At 36.9% G+C, this 21,100-nt stretch overlaps 1 long non-coding RNA gene across 3 annotated transcripts; it reads right to left on the bottom strand.

The window, feature by feature from the left end:
• Positions 1-775: 775 nt before the first annotated feature.
• Positions 776-12,330, bottom strand: LOC138876500 (uncharacterized). Of its 3 annotated transcripts, none has more exons than XR_011401805.1 (6): positions 12,154-12,330; positions 11,164-11,222; positions 4,757-10,481; positions 3,767-3,825; positions 2,991-3,081; positions 776-842 (listed from the first exon to the last, which is right to left on the bottom strand). It is a non-coding gene; the product is annotated as an uncharacterized lncRNA (long non-coding RNA). The 3 variants fall into 3 exon arrangements; XR_011401806.1 differs by lacking the exon at positions 776-842 and adding an exon at positions 1,561-1,813 and having other exon boundaries at positions 10,391-10,481; XR_011401804.1 differs by lacking the exon at positions 776-842 and adding an exon at positions 1,561-1,813.
• Positions 12,331-21,100: the final 8,770 nt, after the last annotated feature.

Below are 21,100 nucleotides of genomic sequence, written 5' to 3' on the forward strand. Positions count from 1 at the left end.
ATTATTTGTTTTTCTGGCTAGTGTTTTGAATTTTTCGGTGAGTGATTTAATTTAGCTGTAAAGTAATTTAATAAAGGCACAATGTTTACACACAAAATCAAGCTTTGAAGGAAAAGAAAATTTTGGGGGAAAAGCTCATATGAGCTTTGAAGGAAAAGGAAATTTTGGGGGAAAAGCTCATATGAGCTTTTCAGATGACCAAGATTCTAATTGGGAGAAGAAGACTGAAAATCGGTAGGGTTAATGTAGTTTTATGACCCATGTAACAAACTTAGGATCGGATCAGGTAAGTGGGTCGAAATAAGTTATTTTGGCCTGAAACTACCACGTGGTCTAGTAAAAAATTGTCATGTCATTAAATTGAAGGCCCACAGGTTCTTCCGTTAAACGTGGGAGTAATTTTAATAATAGAATTAACTTCGTGTACTTTTTTGGACGAATATATGGACGAAGAGTAATTTTAAACCATTTAGCAAACGATAAGGGTAGTTTAGGCCCTTTTCCGTGATAAATACACAAAAAGTTTTTTGTAGTAAACTGAATATTATAATATTATCAATAGTGCTGCAAAATTACATCGTTAGTACCGGAATAGGAGTTCCCTTGAGTAGTAACAAAACTAGTAAGTGTATAAATATTACAAATATTGACTTTCCTCTTAAAAATAATTCCTAATGTTTGCCCACACTGCCTCGTTAGAAAACACCAGAGGAACTGCCAAAAATTAAGTATTTTCAAAGCATCCTTTTTTTGCTCATTCCTTTGCGAAGAGGTCCGCCACTTGGTTTTGCTCCTTGTAGCTATGCCCTATGGCTGGATTCCCCAGCTGCTCCATCATTGACCTGCAATCATAGATTATGGGGTTGTGAGTCAAATTGCCATTTTTATCATGTTTATTACCTTAGTGGAGTCAGTATCAATTACAATTAGAGATAACATATGATCAATAACAATTCTTAACCCTTGCCAAAGAGCTTGAAGCTCCGTTGTAATAGGGGATGTGTTAGTTAAATATTTCATGTAGCTAGCCCATAAACTAGTCCCCTCTATTGTTCCTAAAGACACCTGTTATACCCCCTTGCCTAGTTGAAACACAAAAAGGTCCATCAATGTTAAGCTTTATCCTAACCTCTAGTGGCTGCCATTTGAGGTATTGAGTAACTCTTACAGGGAGTGACTTCTGCCTAGCAGCTACGTGGCAGTATTCAACTGCCATAGCAATTGCTTGATGGATAGAGATGTGGTTCTTTCTTTTTTCAGACATATTAGTGTTTTTGGTTTTCCAGATGACCCAGAAACAAAATGGGAGCATTATTTTCCAGTCAATACATGCATTGAAGGGGATATGCTGAAGTCTTTGCCAAGTATCCTCCCATTTTTGCATTGTGAAAGCATTTTGGGGGAGTTTCTGGCTATTGGTGATGGCCTTAGCCAGGTTAATCTAGAAAACTTTGGCATTGGGACCATCAAAGAAGATGTGGTTGATGTCCTCTTGTCACGACCCAAAAACCACTAGACGTGATGGCACCTAACTCGATCCGCTAGGTAAGCCAACTAACAGAAAATACAATTCAAATGAGATTATAGGAAATATAGTGAAGAATTTTATGAATATTTACAAATTGACCCAAGAACTGGTAGTACAAATTATGAACATCTAAAATTTGGAATTTACAAAGCTGATACAAATAATTACATGACATGTTTGAAATTTATATAACAGATTAGTAAGATCTAAGCTACCAAGGACAAGTGACAGCTATATCTAAAATCATCTCTCGACATTACCAGCAACTCTGCTCAAAAAGAAAATCTGCATGCAAGGTGCATAAGTGTAGTATGAGTACAAGCGACCCTATGTATACAGTAAGTATCTTGTCTAACCTCGTCGAAGTAGTGATGAGGTTTTTTAGTTAAAAAATACTCATTAATAAATCATGCACCGTAAATCGGCAATAGAACTATACCAAGATATAACAGAGAAGAATACATGAAACAAATACGGAAAACAGTAACTGAGTGCTAGCAGAGATCACAATTTAGATCTTCCAATACCTCGACCAATTCTTTCCTTAGAATGAAACCAATAAACCACGACAGTCACTTCATAACTTTCATAACATGAGGAATGTACTCAGATATTAAGTCAATTGCACGGCAACATCCTTCGTGCTTTTATCTCATCCTCACCCAATATATGTATAACAATACCAACCGATAACATGAATTATAAAGTAGGAAATACTCAAATAATAATAATGAACGAGGATATATATGTGGGCAAGAGAAATAGACTAAGCAGAAGGCATATAAGTAATGACATCAATTAGGAAAATACAGAATATCAACTTCAGCTAACTAGTACGGTGGAGGCCTAGGTACAAGCATAACAAATAAGAAAGGACACATGATCTTTACAAGTTAACAAGTAGAGGCATGAATGGTTAGTATGGTGGAAGGCTTGTATTAAAGTGCAATAGAATAGATACTACATGAGTGTAATTATAAAAGCAAGGAATAGGCATAGTATTTGCAAGTTAATCAAGTAGGACGTATGAGCAACACACCAACAATTGAGATAGAGATAAATGATAGAACAATAGCAACAAGTCACATCGGATCTGTCACGACCCAAACCAATGGGCAGTGACGGGCACCCGATACCTTACTTAACCGAGTACCAACATAACGTATCTGTCATATCATAATATCATGGGCAAATAGCCTAGAAAGGTCGTCATGAGATAACAGAAATAAAATATAAGGGAATACTAAATATTGGACGACCTGACATGACATGAAAACTTATACATGTGACATACGTGCCTATAAAATCAAAGTGATAACTCATACACTGAACATAGGCCGATAAGGCCATATGATTTTCATATACATAACATATGTCTACAAGCCTCTAAGAGTACATAAAATCATAAAGGTCGAGACAGGGCTCCACCATGTCAATCAATATATATCTAAAGCATACTGACCAAATAGGCAACTCCGAAGCAAGTGGAGTGCACCAACACCTCCGCTGAGCTGATAGCCTACTAGGAGGAATGTCAACCTATCAATTGGGACCTGCAGGCATGAAACGCAGCGTCCCCAGGCAAAAGGGACGTCAGTACCAATAAAGTACCGAGTATGTAAAGCAAGAAAGCATAAACAAGAATAGTAATATAAAGAGAGATAGAGGAGATACAACCTGTAACATCTGCGTGCCTCTGTGAGCTGCTGACATGAAATGCGTAATACATATATATACATAAACTTTTAAAAATATACGCGTCTGTAGGCATCATCATCATCATCATCATCATCATCATATCGTACCCAGCCTCAAAGAAGACTCGGTAAAAACGTACCCGGCCATCATAAGGCTCGGTAGAATCGTACCCGGCCACATGGAGCTCGGTAAATCCAACTGATCAGTGGTTACACAATATATATCGTACCCGGCCTACTATAGTGCGGCTCGGTAGAGTAAAATAGATATTATATATAATGCATGCTAAACTCATGGAATCACGTTCTAAACCTTTTGGAGTGACTTAAGGTCGTTGCACCTTCGATTAACATTATGGACATCATACCATCAATATGAGCTTCTATAGGATTCAAGGATCATACATACTTGCTTAGAATAACTTTATAAGGAAAGAACAACATGGACAACCTTAGTTTCTAGGAGTAGATCTGTTACGAAATAGTGTATTCATTTCACTTTAGATCATGCCAAAAGAAAGAGGGAAGTGCCTTAACATACCTTAACCATGGTGAGTCCTTAATACATCTTAAGCAACTCTTCAAACAACTCAACTCAATCTACCATTGCATAAGGAGATTCAAAATTAGTGTTGAATAAAGGCTAAGTTTGCAACTTAAACTTGTAGCTCATTTATATAAATTTGGGCAGCATCTCCCCAGTAACAAGAGCCTCCTCCAATACCATATACCAACAACAATTACCAGAGAAATCCATCAATACCAATTATCAATAACAAGACACCATAAAACTACAACAAGTCATAACTATTTTACGACGAGCGACAAGCTCCAATTGGAATTCGTATATCCTTTATCATCCCTTATAGACTTTTTACTTTAAATTAATAGTATCATTAACATGATAATGAAGTCATTCATCAATAATTCCAACCTTATACCATATATCCATAACAAAGAAAATGATCCACAACTCCAATTATTCTTAATTAGCAACTTTATTCACTAGTTCATGTCTAGTTCATCCATTTAACTCAACCGATGTCAATATAACCTTAAGCACTTGTTGGAACACAATATAATTGCCTCCTACAGTAGTTTCAAGTCGAAATCTATATTATATTTAGCTTACAACAGCCCAACACACCCCAATCAATTCATACCAAAAACAACGACTATAGTAGTGTCCAACACCCCGAAAATATTACAAAGAATGACTAATCCATTATTTCACAAATATGTGGTATTTCTTCAAACCATTTATCCTCCAAAAACTACATTAAATATCATCAAAAGATACAGCCCAAAAGCTACACGAAATAGCCCACAAAACAGTCCATTACAAATCAAATAACTCGAACTCACGGCTTCCGATCACCTTCCCGTGAGTTCTAAATATTATGAAATGAATTAATCAACCTTAGTTGATATTTAAGAGCTTAAAACCAGAAATTAAGAATTTTCTTAACTATTAAATACCTTCCAACACTCAAACTATAAAGAAAAAGAAAGGTTATATAGCAATACTTACGTCGTGGGGATCGTTCTTGTGTTATTGCTTCGTGATTTCGTGCCCGGGATGATGGTATTATTTGAAACCCTTGTAGAGACCTTAAGGGTGATGTTAGGGGTATTATTTGGTCGTGCTCTCTGGAAATATGCAGAAAGAGATGAGATAAAGGAGATAATCTCCATTTTGTTGAAAAGTCAAAAGGTGCTACTTACCCTATAATTGGCTCGTCTTCCAATACTTATAACTTTTTATCCGGGTGTCGTATGAGCAAACGGTTAAGAGCGTTGGAAATTAAATTCCAAGACCTTAAATTTGATATATAATATGTCCCAAAAAGATCTCATATAGCACACGAAATTTATTACTCAAAAAGCTTCGTTACAAGACAAATCCTTAGTCGGTTTTTTCGCAACTTAAATCCAATTTTTCTCAAACTTTATACTCCATATACAAACATCATATATAGTCATATCATGGCTTTAAACTCATTTAAATCATGATTAACAAGTCTCATATTTATCTTAACTTGCATAACACTTCGGCAAACCTTTCTTGTCCTTGTAGAAGGATTTCATCCTTTTTGAGTTTGCATTAGATAATCCTATAATGATAGTAACATCTGAAGTACGGGGTGTAACAACATGTACCCTTGTAAATATTTATCCTTGAATATTAACTCTCAAAGGCTTGCAAGAAAAAAATGGGATGTAACACCATTAAATCACTTTATATACTTTCCAAGAGGATCTCATTTCTGAGCTTACATCAACGGACTTACGACGTACTTTCCCGTACAAAAATATGGGTTGTAACATTATTCCCCCCTTTAGAACATTCGTCCTCGAATGTTGACTGATGCGCTTCTCATTATCATACCATATGGCTCTTATGAATACTTTAATATTGTCTTTTGCCATCTAGGCAATTGTTCTATGAAGAAATCCAAAAACTAGGGCATTCCCCCTTTTAGGCCTATTCTCACATCGCGACTTATGGCCGGAGTTCTTCCAATCTCGTAACTTCGACTACCTTCTATAATGAGTCCTATATGACTATGTCCTTTTATGCACGACTCTTCTCTTTTTTTTCCTCCAGCTTTTTGCCAATCTCTTGGCTTCACATTGTGAATACATATATAGAACTAAGACATGATGTCCCTCTAGGCATATATAGGTATACTTAAGCTCTTCGCTTGGTACTTTGCTGAATGTACGACTATTGCTATAATTCGTTTTATAGCCTTGGTATTATTACCGAGGTGTGCTACACAACTATAGGTTACTTTCTCATTGCTTGTCCCATAACCTGCCGGCGCAACCCTGCCACATTAGGAACATATAATCGACCTCAATATCTTAGTACTCCATCTCACCCTGCCACATTAGGAACATATAATCGACCTTGATATCTGAGGACTCCATCTCCTGTAATCTCAAATAGTGTTTTCTCCTTTTGAGGGGTTGTATCTCTTTAATGATCTAGCACATGATCTTCATACTGGAATTCCTTCACTTCAGTTACTAAAGATGGGGTTTCCATGTCCTAAGTAGTAACTTTGGTACCACCTGCATCTAGTAATCGAATTCCAAGATTAGCTGGCAGATGAAGCTCGCAAGCTATCTCACTCTTCTATACCTTTAAATATGATAGGCTAAACATAGATCTACGATTGAGGGCGTTGACTACTACATTCTCTTTCCCTGGATGATATAAAGTATAAACGTCATAGTCTTTCACTAACTCCAACCATCGCCTCGGATGTAATACATTGTCACTAAGGCTCGCATCTCATCAGGGAACATCTGAAGTGATATTCTTGATGCACTTAGGGATGATACTATACTTCAATAACTGCATTTTCATAACATCCCAACGTATTAATCTTATGGGGGCATTCTAATACCGTGCCATCCATAAAATCTCTTTTCTTTAAATCATTACTCAATCGAAGGCCCAAACGTTATTCTCTTAACAATCACAATTACACCTTTATTCTACTACCAGGGCAGTATTCCATCTCTTCTAATTGCTCATGTTCTTATACTCCTCTAAGTTCATTCAAAGTGTACCGAGCTTTCTATAGCTCATGGAAATCATCAGACCTCTTGTTTTGACGGGTTTAATCCTGAGACCTTGCCTATTATTGCCATCTTCTCACTCATATTTACCATACTTACCTTTAAATCTCGCACCGTATATTCTATCAATTTCATAACCTCCCTTCTACATTAGTGGAATTCACATCCATACCTTAAAGCTCTACTATAATACTTGCAACCCTGGTGCATACACAATCTGGTGGGAGCTTCGCATTAACGTCTTATGAGGATGGTACTCTTCTAATTGATTTATCGTAGAGCTTTTATAGAATATGATTGTTGTACTATCTCTTTTATACCTCTACTATTAAAAGTATTCCTGCTATGGTTTGAGTCACGATTTCTATAATCATCTGGGTCTAACAATCGGACTCGTGATGTAACTTTCGAGCTTCCTCTTTCTTATCAGCCTTTAATTAAGCTTAGGCTATCTTCCAATCTTCAGCTTATGGTATTAGCTATTACATTAGCCCTTCATGGACTCTATGTAGCATCCATGAGATAATCTTTTAACAATTCAAGCCTTTATAGGTGCGTGGACTTAATTCTTTCTTTTAACTTATACTAGAGTCTCCTATAGCTGTATGAATGTCAACATATATGCTGCATGGATATAACTCTGAAGTCTTAAGTGCATTCACAACGTAATTAACTCTGGATCATTGATTGAATAATTCCTTTCGTGCCTTCTCAGCGTTCTTTAAATGTAAGCAATCACTTTTCCTGGTCGTTTTGCCACTTGTTGCATGAATACTTGGCTTATTTTATTTCCCATCAATACTTGAATTTCCTATAACTCATTTGATCTCAAATATCACTTTTGACTTCCCGTTCATTAGTCACGATAGGTGCCACTTTCGTATTGAGTGCATACAATGTTGTAGTGGGACTGTTGTTACCCAACCATATCTTCTTTATGTCATTATGCTTAAGTTGAAGCCTTCTTCCTTATTTCCTCAGCTAGTATTTCTTTGTAGTACTTAAGGAGACCTTCTGGATCTTGTAAAGTTACGATCTTTTTATACTATATACCCGAAGGAATTTTCGATATTCTTACTCGCCTACAAACATCCTTAGTTACATACCTTCGTGCCCTTGTACTCGTTGTGTTAATTCTAAACTCAGATTTTGATTATCTCCTTAGTGGCGCTCTCCATTATTTCCGTAACACTTATACAATACCTTTAAATACTCCAACTCCTATCTGAACATTTCTCAAGGTTACGACATCATATCTGTGAGACTGAATTTGCTAGATTATGATTCACTACGTTTATCTTGCATGATCTGCTGATTTGCTTATAACCTCTTGTATAGCCATAACTTGGCTCTTCCTAAATCAACTACAAACTACTCGTTGGTCCATTCTCATATCTATATTCTGTGTAATCTCTCTTTAGTTAATTACTTTGTCTTAAGTTACCTCTCACACTGACTCCTTATGTATCAAGTGTTCATTTGTACTTCTTTATCAATCATCGGGTGTGCAACCCTTACCGCTTCTCTCCGGTATCATGCTTGCATAATGTTCTGGAGTCATATCATATCTATAGGATCTGAATAGATGCAATCTCATTCCTTTCACCCTTTTGCCGCATTCCTCATTTACTATTCCATAGTTACCTCTTCATTTTGTCATTTTTTTCACATCTTCACTAACATCTTACTCGCCTTACGGTAACCTCTCTATAACGGGGATAATTGAATTTATTATGCATAAGGGTGACACTTAGTGTAACTGGCACACTTACTCCCTTAGGCTTAACTCTGCTCCACGTGCTTGCTTTGGGAAGCATCTTCCTGAATGAACCTTAAATGTTATTATTTTGTTGTCCATTCTATTATTGTCGGAATGCTATCTCTGAAATTCTCATGATATCAACCATTATAAAATCCTTCAGTCCCTAATTCATGTTCAGTTTATCTTGTTCACCAGCCCATACTGATTTTTATTACTCTGGGGTCTAACCTTTCCTCCTTGTAATCACGCTGAAGTCACCAACTCACTTCTCGAAATAAGGATATGACTTTATGGTTTATACTCTTTTATTGCCTCAAGGACTATCACCTCTTGTATTTTCCTTCACTTGACTATAGACTCTATCATCGTGTCATATTTTGATTTACTGTTATCACCCATATATCACATCTTACTCATAATGCTTCATTTACTCTCTTCTTATTCTCCGGATAATACTTTTTGTCTATCACTTTATTCTGAAAATTCCAACAAAAAGTTCTTTCCCTTTTTGCTCCCCTAGCTTCATCTTACTGGCTCTTTGGAATGCCTAACATTTTCCTATTTTGTTTTTACTTAGGGCTAGAGTCATACTAAGGTAAATATTTGTCCCTTTTAGGATCTCACTGCCTATCTTCTGAAATTTCTGAATATTCCAGTATTTATATTTGATTGTACTACTCTAGAGTTCACCATTTGGGTATCTCATAAGGAGATCTATTACCACATTTGCACCATCTTTCGGAAACATTAGTTAATGATAACAATCCATCCATAATCTTTGGGTTACTCAAACCCGAACTGAATCTTGATATCACATTCTTCTCTTAAACTATATTTGTTAGCTCCCATATGGCATAACTCAGATGGGTTTGGCCAATTGTATATATCTCCATAATATTGAAGGTAACACCAATACTTACATTTCTCTGCCTGAATTGTAAATACTGATAATCTTCATTAACTAGGTACCTCGTACCCTTCAACATCTTGCTTGTTTTACTTGGTGAAACTTGTGTCTACTTTCCGATTCTCTTATTCCTTTTTACCATACGAGTGGATAGATATTATTGTCTTAGGGATCCTTATCAAGAGCTTTACACATCTAAATACACATATGATCTGCTGAAGACCTCATATTTAGTCATCATAAGCATGATGCAAAATCGAGTTCCTCTGACTCAACTCTTTCGCATCAAAATTCAACCTCTTACCAACTATCTTTCTGGATGTAAGTATCACTGTATTATGAATAAAACAAAATTTAGGAGTTTGAATTCTTATAACAGAGATCTAGCACACGATCTAGAACAAGAAGAAAGAGTGACAATCCTATATGCCCTGTAGCCTCATGCTTATAAGTGTGGTGCACAACACACCTATAAACAAGACTCTACTAGACACGGCTTGTAGACTTCCTAGGACAGAACTGCTCTGATACCACTTCTGTCACGACCCAAACCAATGGGCAGTGACGGGCACCCGATACCTTACTTAACCGAGTACCAACATAACGTATCTGTCATATCATAATATCATGGGCAAATAGCCTAGAAAGGTCGTCATGAGATAACAGAAATAAAATATAAGGGAATACTAAATATTGGACGACCTGACATGACATGAAAACTTATACATGTGACATACGTGCCTATAAAACCAAAGTGATAACTCATACACTGAACATAGGCCGATAAGGCCATATGATTTTCATATACATAACATATGTCTACAAGCCTCTAAGAGTACATAAAATCATAAAGGTCGAGACAGGGCTCCACCATGTCAATCAATATATATCTAAAGCATACTGACCAAATAGGCAACTCCGAAGCAAGTGGAGTGCACCAACACCTCCGCTGAGCTGATAGCCTACTAGGAGGAATGTCAACCTATCAATTGGGACCTGCAGGCATGAAACGCAGCGTCCCCAGGCAAAAGGGACGTCAGTACCAATAAAGTACCGAGTATGTAAAGCAAGAAAGCATAAACAAGAATAGTAATATAAAGAGAGATAGAGGAGATACAACCTGTAACATCTGCGTGCCTCTGTGAGCTGCTGACATGAAATGCGTAATACATATATATACATAAACTTTTAAAAATATACGCGTCTGTAAGCATCATCATCATCATCATCATCATCATATCGTACCCAGCCTCAAAGAGGACTCGGTAAAAACGTACCCGGCCATCATAAGGCTCGGTAGAATCGTACCCGGCCACGTGGAGCTCGGTAAATCCAACTGATCAGTGGTTACACAATATATATCGTACCCGACCTACTATAGTGCGGCTCGGTAGAGTAAAATAGATATTATATATAATGCATGCTAAACTCATGGAATCACGTTCTAAACCTTTTGGAGTGACTTAAGGTCGTTGCACCTTCAATTAACATTATGGACATCATACCATCAATATGAGCTTCTATAGGATTCAAGGATCATACATACTTGCTTAGAATAACTTTATAAGGAAAGAACAACATGGGCAACCTTAGTTTCTAGGAGTAGATCTGTTACGAAATAGTGTATTCATTTCACTTTAGATCATGCCAAAAGAAAGAGGGAAGTGCCTTAACATACCTTAACCATGGTGAGTCCTTAATACATCTTAAGCAACTCTTCAAACAACTCAACTCAATCTACCATTGCATAAGGAGATTCAAAATTAGTGTTGAATAAAGGCTAAGTTTGCAACTTAAACTTGTAGCTCATTTATATAAATTTGGGCAGCATCTCCCCAGTAACAAGAGCCTCCTCCAATACCATATACCAACAACAATTACCAGAGAAATCCATCAATACCAATTATCAATAACAAGACACCATAAAACTACAACAAGTCATAACTATTTTACGACGAGCGACAAGCTCCAATTGGAATTCGTATATCCTTTATCATCCCTTATAGACTTTTTACTTTAAATTAATAGTATCATTAACATGATAATGAAGTCATTCATCAATAATTCCAACCTTATACCATATATCCATAACAAAGAAAATGATCCACAACTCCAATTATTCTTAATTAGCAACTTTATTCACTAGTTCATGTCTAGTTCATCCATTTAACTCAACCGATGTCAATATAACCTTAAGCACTTGTTGGAACACAATATAATTGCCTCCTACAGTAGTTGCAAGTCGAAATCTATATTATATTTAGCTTACAACAGCCCAACACACCCCAATCAATTCATACCAAAAACAACGACTATAGTAGTGTCCAACACCCCGAAAATATTACAAAGAATGACTAATCCATTATTTCACAAATATGTGGTATTTCTTCAAACCATTTATCCTCCAAAAACTCCATTAAATATCAGCAAAAGATACAGCCCAAAAGCTACACGAAATAGCCCACAAAACAGTCCATTACAAATCAAATAACTCGAACTCACGGCTTCCGATCACCTTCCCGTGAGTTCTAAATATTATGAAATGAATTAATCAACCTTAGTTGATATTTAAGAGCTTAAAACCAGAAATTAAGAATTTTCTTAACTATTAAATACCTTCCAACACTCAAACTATAAAGAAAAAGAAAGGTTATATAGCAATACTTACGTCGTGGGGATCGTTCTTGTGTTATTGCTTCGTGATTTCGTGCCCGGGATGATGGTATTATTTGAAACCCTTGTAGAGACCTTAAGGGTGATGTTAGGGGTATTATTTGGTCGTGCTCTCTGGAAATATGCAGAAAGAGATGAGATAAAGGAGATAATCTCCATTTTGTTGAAAAGTCAAAAGGTGCTACTTGGCACCCTATAATTGGCTCGTCTTCCAATACTTATAACTTTTTATCCGGGTGTCGTATGAGCAAACGGTTAAGAGCGTTGGAAATTACATTCCAAGACCTTCAATTTGATATATAATATGTCCCAAAAATATCTCATATAGCACACAAAATTTATTACTCAAAAAGCTTCATTACAAGACAAATCCTTAGTCGGTTTTTTCGCAACTTAAATCCAATTTTTCTCAAACTTTATACTCCATATACAAACATCATATATAGTCATATCATGGCTTTAAACTCATTTAAATCATGATTAACAAGTCTCATATTTATCTTAACTTGCAGAACACTTCGGCAAACCTTTCTTGTCCTTGTAGAAGGATTTCATCCTTTTTGAGTTTGCATTAGATAATCCTATAATGATAGTAACATCTGAAGTACGGGGTGTAACAACATGTACCCTTGTAAATATTTATCCTTGAATATTAACTCTCAAAGGCTTGCAAGAAAAAAATGGGATGTAACACCATTAAATCACTTTATATACTTTCCAAGAGGATCTCATTTCTGAGCTTACATCAACGGACTTACGACGTACTTTCCCGTAAAAAAATATGGGTTGTAACAGGATCTATAATTACTGTTATATCCCATATTTTAATATTAGGATGAGTCATAATAATCCATAAGAGCTTGAAGGGGTTAAGACCATTCATGAGATTATAGAGGATTTGTGACTATATTATTGTAAGATCCCGTAAGTTTAACAACCTTGATACTGTTATATACATTTGATATGGTATTTTGAGTGGAATATTTTTGTAAAAAGTTTGAAAAATATGATTTTATTATACTACTTCCGAATATGCTTTAAATTATACGTATAATATGAGAAAGTTTATGAGATTTTCTTTATTGTAAAGATAGAAACTTTTTTCTCACAAGAAAAGAAGGTTATCATTTTACCATTTTAAGAATTAAGCGTACGAAAATTTGTACTCTTTATATGAGATTAGAAAAATTATAAGTTGAGAAAATATATGTATTTTTACATGGATGTTTTAATGAAATAATAGTGTATGTATTGATTTTATATGGTACCACATGACCATGATAATAAGATGTATAAAATGTATTAAAATTGAGTAGTATTTTAAGTAATTTGAGATAATTTTTAATTATGTGAATAATTGAATAATTATGAATTTTTAGTGGGGGATTAATTAAGTAATTAAGATATTTTGGATAAGCTCTTGAATCCCAAACGTGGCAGCCCAAGGAGTCTTGGCTAAAGTGACTCTTAATTCATATTTCAAGGTGGCAAAGTTAGGGTGTTTAGTGGCTTAGCTATCCCAAAGAAGTGGGGCCCACACCTAAAGACTTAAAAACCATTCTAATTCATTTTGTGTCTCTACAAAATAATAAAAAGCTTTATGAATCCTACAATATGACCCTATAATATTAAATAAGTTAGATTGGTGGGATTCTCAAATATGATTTCATGTGAATCCTTTACAAAGCAAGTTAGATGTCAACATGAGTTACTTCATCAAATTCATACGAGACTACAAAGTAATAGATGGAATTCAAGGATTTATATGATTCCTTACAATGCTTAGCAACGTGAGAATTGCGATTTTAAGGGAGTACGGTTCAATCTTTCTCAAGAATATCATACGAATTGTTTCCTACTCTGATCTTGTCGTCATGTGTTTTGTCGCGATTGCCGTGTGTTAGAGGGATTATTCAGAGAACCAGCTCATGTATGTTAAGACAAATCCTTCCTTTTTTTGACATGATCCAAGTAACTATACGTAAATGTAATGCTATTCCATAGTGGTTCTACTCTTAGCAGTTAAGGATGTCAATGTTATTCAATCTTGTAAAATGATATTCAAGCATGTCTAAGCATGTTCCTTAGTCTCTATTGAGGTATATGATAAAGATATTAATGCTTATAATATAGTGATACATGCATCTTCATGCATATTCATTTACCATCGTGCTACGGCCGATCGGGCAGTCATGCATTTACCACCGTGCTACGACCGGTAGGACAGTTACCACCGGTTAGGCAGTTATGTATCATTATTTACCACCGGTTGGGCAGTCATGCATTTACCACCGAGCTACGGCCGGTTGGGTAGTTACATATTTACCACTGAGCTACGATCAGTGGGGCAGTCATGCATTTACCACCGTGCTACAACGGGTCGGGCAGTTACCATTGATCAGTTAGGCAGTCATGCATCATACGATATGGATAACAGTCTCAAAGAGAAGCATTATATATATAAGTATAATAAGTATATGCATATATGGTGACACTTCAGAGATTCAGGTTGATTCTTATATGCTTTTAATTAATGTTGACTTATTGTTATATTTCAGTTTCGCCTTACATACTCGGTACATTATTCATACTGACGTCCTTTTTGTTGGAACGCTGCATTCATGCCTACAGATGTAGATAATCAGATTGACGAGCTCTCATAGTAGACGAGGTTAGCTTCAGCGAAGGATCGGTAAGACTTCACTTCATTCGGAGTGCAGCCGAGTCTATAAGTCTTCGTGTCAGAGTATTGCTACAGACGTAGGCCGGTACCCTGTCCCATTTGATGTCGAATAATCTTAAAGGCTTTGTAGACAGAGGTTCATTTTGTACAGTATGTCAGAGGCCTTGACGACCCATATGTATTCATGTTTTAAGAAAGATGGTTTATTGATACAGTATTTTCTCACTTATAGTTATACATTACGAGTTGTGTCCATGTTAGCCCATGATAGTTACAAAGAAAAAAAGAGTTACAGAGTTGAAAAATCAAAGAAGAAAACTAGAGTTGAAAAATGCTAAACAGTTTTATTGCTGGGTTCCAAGTTCCAACGCATATTTCGGTAATTTTGTAAATTTGGTCAAATTCCATTTGATTAATAGCGTAATCATGTCCAGATTATCTCGAACGTACTTATGTTGACTTATTGACGAAATTCAATATTTATGAAGCAGTAAGACAAAAATCTAAATCTTTTATATGAGCATTTTCCTTGACTATTCAAACATTTTCAGCTTCCATGTTCTTAACGAAAATTTTATTATTTCTACAACAGAGAGTGTGCTCACTGATTATAATTAATTAATTATCGCTGCAACTTAAACTGACATGTTTTTTTCCTTTTTTTTTTTTGGTTTTTCAATTCTTAAATATAAAATGCTTAATTTAGTGAAAAAATAAATCCTGTGATAAGCGTCAGGTTATAAAAACTTATTCCAGGAGGGCCAAAAATAACAAATTGAAAGCTTAGTAACTAAAAATAACAAATTGAAAGCTTAGTAACTGTCTGTTGACAATTACTCATGTAGTGGGCAGTTTTATCTGGAGAAAGAAGGAAGCAGTAGGAAAAAAAGGATATTCAACAGAAAAATATAGAATCCTTGGGAGAGTTCTAGCCCCTCGAATGTCTAGAAATTTCATGTCTCGTAATCTTAGTAATATGTATTTTGGCTCTATGTCACTAGTATATTGATTTCAATCATTTTCTATTCAATCTAGAATACTATATGCTGTAATTTAGGAGTTAGCAGTGTTGGAGTGATTATTCTCAGACTTTGTTGAAGTAGATCCTGTGTTTTTCAGTGTAATACATTAGTATTTCTTCCTGTTATTTTCTGTTTCTGTAGTAAACTCTATCAATTTGGTATCAGAGCGGTGACGTTCGGGTATGGTAAGGAGTAAAATGGAGGGACGAGTTGAGCAAGTGGAAACTAATTTGACTGGGGTAAGAGAAGATGTTAGAAGGCTGGAAGGATGGTTCCAAGAAATGAGAGAGTCTCTTGCGAGAATTGAAGCACAAGGGAGAACTGTGATTGCAGAAGCATCCCCTTCTCCAACCAGAACTTTGGGAAGCCAAGAAGAGGGAAGTAATGTTAACTTGGCTGGAGAAAAAGATGGGAAGAAATTTTGAAAACTACAACTACCGGTTTTCGAAGGAGAGGACCCTATGGGATGGATTTTTAGAGTGGAACGATACTTTGCAGTGAATGAAGTTTCTGAAGCAGAAAGATTGCAGGTAGTCGGTGTTTGTTTAGAAGGAAAAGCCTTAAATTGGTATTATTGGTTAGAGTCTAGACAACCCGTTCCAACCCGTTCCCCAGTATGCCGTCTTAATGGGGTTAAAGCAGAACACCACTGTTGCAGCGTTTCGTGAAGAATTTGAGAAGGTGACAGGTTCTATGAGGGAGGAATCTGATGGACTGTTATCTGGAGTGTTTTTGAATGGTTTTAAAGAGGAAATCCGAGCAGAAGTGATGCTTTTGCGGGCTCAAACATTGAGGGAGATAATGGAGATGGCTCAAAAGGTAGAGGATCGAAATTCTATTTTGGAGCAAGTTCAGGTGTTTAATTCTGAACCAATTAGAGGCAGTTCAAGCAACAAACAAGTTGGATTTAGACCCAGTTACTCTCGGGTCACAAACGTACTTGAAGCACATGATTCAAGAGCCGGAGCAGCAGGACGCAACATTGATTCGCAATTTCATGCTCCATCAAAGCCAACTGGCTTCAACGTGTCTTCTGCAGCAAAATCCGAAGGACGATTCAGAAGGTTGTCTGATTCAGAAATTGCCCGAAAAAGAGAGTTAGAGTTATGTTTCAGATGTGACGAAAAATTTGGCCCTAACCATCGTTGTAAGAATAAGCAACTTAACCTCTTGATTGTTTCAGAGGCACCTAACATAGAGGAAGAGGAAACAGAAGAATTCTTTGAGGTCGCCAGAGAGGCTGCAGATGAAGGAGAACAAAAGGCTACTATGATGGTGTTGAATATGAATTCGGTTGTGGGCCTTACTAGAGAAAGAACAATGAAACTTGTGGGAAAAATTCATGGGCACGACGTGATAGTTTTGGTGGACAGTGGAGCAACCCATAATTTTATATCTTCCAACCTTGCTCGTCATCTGCAATTACCTATTGAGAAGACCAACAGATTTGAAGTAACAGTTGGTAATGGTCAACAAGTCGGTGGGAATGAAGTATGCAAAGGGGTAAGGTTGGACGTGCAGGGAGTAAAAATTCACCAACAATATTTTCTGTTTGATTTAATTGGAACTGATGTGGTATTGGGGATGGAATGGTTAGCCACTTTGGGTGAGATGAGGGTAAACTGGAAACGTCTTACCATGAAATTTGAAGATGCAGGAAGAATGGTGTTGCTTCGGGGGGATCCAGGTATGGTTCGGAAGTTGTATCATTAAAAGCTATGAACAATTTAGTAAAGAAAGGGAACCAAAGATTCTGGATTGAGTTGAATCAGGTAGTACATGAAGGTGCAACAACTATAACATCAAAGGAGATCGAGGAGTTGTTATCTGATTATCCAGAAGTATGTGAGCAAGCTTCGGGTCTACCACCACGTCGTTCTCAGGATCATGCTATTAATATTAAGTCCGGAACACAACCACCAAACATTCGTCCATATCGATATCCTCATTCTCAAAAAGCTGAGATTGAGCGTTTGGTCAAAGAGATGATGGCTGCTGGAATCATTAGGGCTAGTACTAGTCCATATTCTAGTCCAGTATTACTTGTTAAGAAAAAGGATGGAAGTTGGCATTTTTGTGTGGACTATCGGGCTCTTAATGACATTACAGTCCCTGACAAATTTTCAATACCATGCATTGATGAGCTACTTGATGAGCTAGGGGGAGCCACCATATTTACCAAGTTGGATCTCAAGTCGGGATATCATCAGATTCGCATTCAAGCTGGAGATGAAGCGAAAACAGCTTTCCGCACCCATGAGGGACATCATGAGTTCATGGTCATGCCATTCGGCTTGACCAATGCACCTTCGACTTTTCAATCATTGATGAATCATATTTTCAGAGATCATTTGCGGAAATTTATTTTAGTATTCTTTGATGATATTTTGATTTACAGTAAGGACTATGCTTCTCATCTTGAACATTTGAAGGTTGCTTTAGATATTCTCAAACAGAACCAACTGATAATCAACAAGAAGAAGTGCGTGTTTGGGCAGCTTAAACTTGAATACTTGGGCCATATCATCTCCTCTGAAGGAGTGCAGGAAGATCCCTCCAAGATTGAGAGTATGATATCTTGGCCAGCTCCTAGAGATATAAAGTCTTTGCGGGGATTTTTGGGACTCACTGGCTACTACCGAAAGTTTGTCAAAGACTATGGTAAGATTGCTGCCCCATTAACAGATCTATTGAAGAAAAATGCTTTTTTGTGGGGGGAACGAGCTCAACAAGCATTTGAGGCATTGAAGTTGGCTATGACTCAAGTACCCGTCTTGGCGATGCCGGATTTTTCTCAACCATTTGTTATTGAAGCTGATGCTTCAGGATTTGGTGTTGGTGCAGTTTTAATGCAAAAAGGTAAACCTATTGCATATTTCAGTAGAATGCTTTATTCTAGAGCAAGACAATGCTCTGTATATGAACGGGAGCTAATGGCCATTGTCTTGGCCGTCAAGAGATGGAATCACTACTTGATGGGTCATCATTTCATCATTAAAACTGACCAGAAAGCCCTTAAATTTTTGCTGGAACAACGAGTTATGGATGAGAATCAGCAGAAATGGGTTTCCAAACTCATGGGTTATAAGTTTGAGATCAAGTACAAACCGGGTGCTGAAAATAGAGTGGCTGACACACTGTCCAGACGCGGGGAATCTGCAGAGTTATATGCCTTTTCGGTTTGGAAATACGAAGACAAGGAGGAATGGGACCAAGAAGTAAAAAGAGACAGTAAAATGGCTTCAATCTTGCAAAGGTTAATTACAGGACAGCAAACAGACGACAAATACAGCTTGAAGAATGGATGTCTACTGTTCAAGGGACGTTTGGTTTTGCCAAAAGGATCATCGAGAATCCCAGGGTTGTTGAAAGAGTTTCATTCTTCTCCAATAGGTGGCCATTCGGGGTATCTTCGCACATATAAGAGGCTGTCCGAAAATATTTACTGGGAAGGTATAAAAAGCGATGTGCAAAACTTCGTTGCCAAGTGTGAAATTTGTCAAAAGAATAAGTCTCAAACTTTGAGTCCAGCTGGATTACTTCAACCTTTATCTATACCTCAGCATGTGTGGGAAGATGTAAGTATGGATTTCATTACTGGTCTTCCTAAATCCCATAAGTTTGACACCATAGTGGTTGTGGTAGACTGTCTTACTAAGTACGCACACTTTATCCCACTTTCTCATCCTTTTAATGCTAAAGATGTGGCTGGTGTTTTTGCTAAGGAAGTGGTTAAGTTGCATGGTTTTCCTAAATCTATTGTGTCTGATCGTGACCATTTGTTCATTAGCCAGTTTTGGAGGGAGTCGTTTAAAATGGCAGGAACTACATTACGCTATAGCTCCGCATATCATCCAGAGACTGATGGGCAAACGGAAGTGGTGAATAGGAGTTTGGAGGCATATCTTCGTTGTATGGCTAGAGAAAATCCTAAACAATGGTTCCATTGGCTAGCTTGGGCTGAATATTGGTTTAATACATCCTTTAACATATCTGCCGGCATGACACCCTTTAAAGCATTATATGGGAGGGATCCACCATCGATTTTTCACATGGATGACACTACTTCTGCAGTGGAAGAAGTAAATGAACAAGTTCGTACTAAAAATTTGATTTTAACTGAGCTCAAAAACTATCTATTACAGGCACAACAAAGAATGAAGAACCAAGTTGATCGACATCGCATGGAAGTGAATTTTGAGGTTGGAGAAATGGTGTATCTCAAACTTCGGCCATACAAACTACGCTCTCTAGCTAAGAAGATTAATGAAAAACTCAGTCCCCGTTTTTATGGCCCTTTCAAGATTCTAGAGAAGATTGGTCCCATAGCTTATCGGTTGGAGTTACCTGTTGGAGCACGCATTCACTCAGTGTTTCATGTTTCACAGTTGAGACAATGCTTGCAACCAACTACACCTACTCAAGACCTGCCTCCGTTTCTTACAACAGAATTGGAGCTTCAAGTTGAACCTGAAGCAGTGAGGCAGATCAGGAAGCTACTTAATGATAAATGGGAGGTGTTAATCAAGTGGAAGAACCTGCCTGAATTTGAGAACACTTGGGAGGACTATGCAGTCATTGATCTACAATTTCCTGACTTTCACCTTGAGGACACGGTGACTCATATAGGGGAGGGTAATGGCCGCAGGTTATAAAAACTTATTCCAGGAGGGCCAAAAATAACAAATTGAAAACTTAGTAAATGTCTGTTGACAATTACTCATGTAGTGGGCAGTTTTATCTGGAGAAAGAAGGAAGCAGTAGGAAAAAAAAGGATATTCAACAGAAAAATATAGAATCCTTGGGAGAGTTCTAGCCTCTCGAATGTCTAGAAACTTCATGTCTCGTAATCTTAGTAATATGTATTTTGGCTCTATATCGCTAGTATATTGATTTCAGTCATTTTCTATTCAGTCTAGAATACTATATGCTGTAATTTAGGAGTTAGCCGTGTTGGAGTGGTTATTCTCAGATTTTGTTGAAGTAGATCCTGTGTTTTTCAGTGTAATACATTAGTATTTCTTCCTGTTATTTTCTGTTTCTGTAGTAAACTCTATCATCCTGCCTCACAAACGAATTAATGTTTGTACAATATATCGCAAAAAATATTTGAGTGCAACAGTTCAAACATCAGTGGGAGTAGGCACTAATACTTGCATTACAATAAATTGTCTACATCACATGACTTCTAAGGGTGCGGTCATTCTCCAAACCCAATGTGAATATGATTGTATGCC

This window comes from Nicotiana sylvestris, chromosome 8 (genome assembly GCF_000393655.2).
Source record: "Nicotiana sylvestris chromosome 8, ASM39365v2, whole genome shotgun sequence".
NCBI lineage: Eukaryota > Viridiplantae > Streptophyta > Magnoliopsida > Solanales > Solanaceae > Nicotiana > Nicotiana sylvestris.